Genomic DNA, 4,532 nt, shown 5'->3' on the forward strand with positions numbered 1-4,532 from the left:
TTGTTTCTAATCCTCATTCACTGACAGTGTTCTGCCCAGTCCTGCGGATCTGGGCAGGCTAGGGGCCAAGGTCAGGCCTCAGAATCCCTCCTCTCTGTGGCTCAGTCTCAAAAACTGACTGGGCTCAGATACATAAAAGTTTAAGGACATTCTCCCAATATCCTGGATGCTCTGTCCCAAGTTCAGACAGCCACAGAGAATCCAGGATAATCCTCTCCAGCACGGTCATCCCACGGAGTGACCACATCTGAGTACCTTCCAGGAAATTTTCAGGTACCAGGCAGATTCTTGACGCTTGAAACAACCCCTTCACTCAGCGCCTGGGGATCAGCCAGAGGGCTGTCTTCACCCGCCCTCCTTAAACCCCCTATTTCAGTGCAATCCCTGGGAGATGGAGGGGTCTCTTCTCAGGCTTCTGCAAATCAGTTTCCCATCTGAGAGTTAACATTTTAGGGAGCTTTGGAAAGAAAGAGAAACATTAGACCAGTGGTTCTCCAAGTGTGGTCCCAAGACCAGCAGCATCGGCATTACCTGGGCACCTGCTAAAAATGCATCTTTCCGGCCGGGCACGGTGGCTCACACCTGCAATCCCAGCACTTTGGGAGGCTGAGGCAGGCGGATCCTGAGGTCAAGAGATCGAGACTTTCCTGGCCAACATGGTGAAACCTCATCGCTACTAAAAATACAAAAAACTTTAGTGGGGCATGGTGGCACATGCCTGTAGTCCCAGCTACTCAGGAGGCCGAGGCAGGAGAATCACTTGAACCCGGGAGGCAGAGGTTGCAGTGAGCTGAGATCGCACCACTGCACTCCAACCTGGGCGACAGAACCAGATTCTGTCAAAAAAAAAAAAAAAAAATGCATCTTTCCAGGCCCCAGCACAGATGAGTCAGCCACTGCAGGGTGAGCCCAAGCCATCTGCTTCACAGGCCCTCCAGGTGATTCTGATGGTTACTCAAGTTGGAGAACCCCTGCTTTTAGCACCCTCCGAGCGGATCTGGAGAGGTCACCAGGTGCTGTAGACCTCCCTGACACCTGCTGCCAAAGGGAAATCGGCCGCCTGCCTCTGGGGGCACAGGCAATTCCTGGAAGCACCAGGTCGTCCTCCAAGCCTCCTCTGACTTACCGTAGGTGTTAACATTGCGGGGGAGCCCCGAGCTGAATCCCAGTGGCATGGAGCCACCCAAGATAAAAAATTAAAGTTCCCAAAATATTATTGTTGGGAGTACTTGGGAAGGCTCTAGTGTGGTGCCTTTTACACAAATATTGTGAATCACAATAACTATGTTTATCTTCTTTTTCCTTCAGCAAATAAGGAAACATCTGTGGGGGTGCTGATATTTATTTTTGAATGAGCATCGTAATAGTGGAAATATTTTGTATGTGATTATAGAACCCTGGGGCTAAAGCACTGCCCCTGAGGAGGAGCGAGGAGTTAATTGGTAAATAATGTAGACATTCCCTTCTAATTAAGAAGACTTCAACGATAAATCCTTGTTTTTTAGGTGACAACGCTTGGGGCATCTCTATAAAATGCAAGGTCAGCCCAGTGGGGAACGAAGGCAGTCCTAGCAGAGGGTGCCTGGCCCAACAATCTCAAATTATACTGCCTTTTCTGGGCCTCAGTTTTCCCTTGTTTCTCTGCCTCCTGGAGGAGCTGAGAAACCAGGTGTAGCTCTCTGAACTCAAGCCTCTGATCTTGTCTGGAGCCAGCCCCTTAGGAAGAATCCATCAGTGCAGATCCCCACCGTGGCCGCCATAAACCTCCTGCCTAAGAATCACATTGACCTGCGTGACTCATGCACTCAGTGTAAGAGAAAAGAAGGTGCTCTGTGTCCTGGGGTGACAGGGCAGAAAAGAAGAACAGCCTCCTAAACACCCACTTAATGAGAGCTTGATCCTGAGGCTGGATGTGTGCTCCGACCCTGCAAGATAAAGAAATGCGTAACAGGCCGGGCCCAGTGGCTCACGCTTGTAATCCTGCACTTTGGGAGGCTGAGGCGGGTGGATCACAAGCTCAGGAGTTCAAAACCAGCTTGGCCAACATGGTGAAACCCTGTCTCTACTAAAAGTAAAAAAAGTAGCCGGGCGTGGTGGTGTGCACTGTAATCCCAGCTACTCGGGAGCCTGAGGCAGAAGAATGGTTAGAACCCAGGAGGCAGAGGTTGCAGTGAGCCGAGATCACACCACTGAACTCCAACCTGGGTGACAGATCAAGACTCCATCTCAAAAAAAAAAAAATGCATAACAGGTACATGTAACAGGAGGGGTGAATCTCAGCACCATTATTCAGAGTAAAATAATTAATAATTGCTGGACTAACAAGAGTACCTGCTGTGTGACTTATTTGCATAAAATTCTAGAAAGTGAAGACTAATCTATAGCGAGTGATAGCAGTGATTGTCTTGGGGGAGGGATTACAAGGGGTCCAAGAAATTTGGGAGGTGAAGGAGATGCTCACTGTCTTAATTGTGGTGATGGGGTTTTGATGGGATTCAGGACAAACTACTCCCAAAATATGGCATTCTAACTGAAAGGTGAAGCCAGCTGGACTTCCTGGGTCAAGTGGGGACTTGGAGAACTTTTCTGTCTAGCTAAAGGATTGTAAACACACCAATCAGCACTCTGTGTCTAGCTAAAGGTTTGTAAACGCACCAATCAGCACTCTGTAAAATGAACTAATCAGCACTCTGTAAAATGGAGCAATCAGCAGGACATGGGCAGGGCCAAATAAGAGAATAAAAGCTGGCCACCTGAGCCAGCCATAGCAACCCGCTCAGGTCCCCTTCCATGCTGTGGAAGCTTTGTTCTTTCGCCCTTCACAATATATCTTGCTGCTGCTCACTCTCCAGGTCCGCACTACCTTCATGAGCTGTGACACTCACTGCAAAGGTCTACGGCTTCACTCCTCAAGTCAGCGGGACCAGGAACCCACTAGGAGGAGCAAACAATTCCGGACGCACCACCTTTAAGAGCTGTAACACTCACTGCGAAGGTCTGTGGCTTCACTCCTGAAGTCAGCGGGACCAAGAACCCACTGGAAGGAATAAATTCCGGACACATAAGCACCCAACAGGTTCCCCCTACCCACTGCCTAGACATAGCCAATTTATCAAGACAGGGGAATTGCAATAGAGAAAGAGTAATTCACACAGAGTTGGCTGTGCAGGAGACCAGAGTTTTATTATTACTCAAATCAGGCTCCCCAAGCATTTGGGGATAGGAGTTTTAAGGATAACTTGGTGTGTTGGGGGCAGCCAGTGACTCAGGAGGGCTGATTGGTTGGGTCGGAGGGTAATCATAGGGAGTTGAAGCTCCCTATGTCTTCTTGTACTGAGTCAGTTCCTGAGTGGGGGCCGCAAGATTGGATGAGCCAGTTTATCGATCTGGATGGCGTCAGCTGATCCATGAAGTGCAGAGACTGCAAAATATCTTAAACAGTGATCTTAGGTTTTACAATAGTGATGTTATCTCCAGGTGCACTTTGGGGAGGGTCAAAATCTTGTAGCCTCCAGCTACATGACTCCTAAACCATAATTTCTAATCTTTTGGCTAATTTGTTAGTCCTACAAAGGCAGTCTAGTCCCCAGGCAAGAAGGGGGTTTGCCTTGGGAAAGGCCTGTTATTATCTTTGTTTTAAACCATAAACTAAGTTCCTCCCAAAGTTAGTTCAGCTTACACCCAGGAATAAACAAGGACAGGTTGGAGGTTAGAAGCAAGATGGAGTTGGTTAGGTCAGGTCTGTTTCACTGTCTCAGTCACAATTTTGCAATGACGGTTTCAGTACATTGGCATATTGAATTATTTTAAGCTGAAAGAATTTCAGAAAACAGTCGCATTCCCCTTTCTCCACCTGTCTCTCCTGAAGCAGGTCATTGTAAGGTCAGCCGAGAGAAAGGAAGAATAGACCCAAAGTCAGGCGAGTACATTTATTGAACGGGGCTGCTCCACCACATTCAGAGGAAGCAGTCCTGAGCTTACACAAGGAGGAGTTTATACTGGGGAGGGGAGTTTGAGGGAGTTCTTTGATATGGCCACGTTCCAGGGTTGTTTGCTGTTTAATTTTGTCACATATCACTTTGTGACGTTTATGGTAGCAGCTAGATGAACAGCAGGAATTTACAGGTGGAAGTAAAGTTTGTTTATGCTTCCCACGACCTCCCCCTGTGCGGTCAGGATGGTTTGTAATTGGGGTTTGCTTATCGCAGCAAGCCCTGATAAGTAAAGCCTGCTGGCTTCACCGTGGCGCCTGGTGCCTAGATAAGGGCTTAGAAATGTAAAGGGGCTCAGGGGGAAGGGTGGGCGGCACGGAGAAGAGTCGCAGAGCATTAGGTGAGGGGTGGGCAGCACGGAGAGGGTTGGGGGACGTGTCGGCAGTACCAAGAAGCTTTTGGGGCAGTTTGTCCCTAAGAGTCATAAAACCTAGGAGGGATTTTCTGACCTTCCACCAAAGCAGGTCACAAGACACTCACTTGAGAGTTGCCCTTCCTATACCTGGAGAAAAGGAGCATCCTTATCTCTGAAATCATGGG

This window comes from Macaca thibetana, chromosome 2 (genome assembly GCF_024542745.1).
Source record: "Macaca thibetana thibetana isolate TM-01 chromosome 2, ASM2454274v1, whole genome shotgun sequence".
Classification (NCBI taxonomy): Eukaryota; Metazoa; Chordata; class Mammalia; order Primates; family Cercopithecidae; genus Macaca; species Macaca thibetana.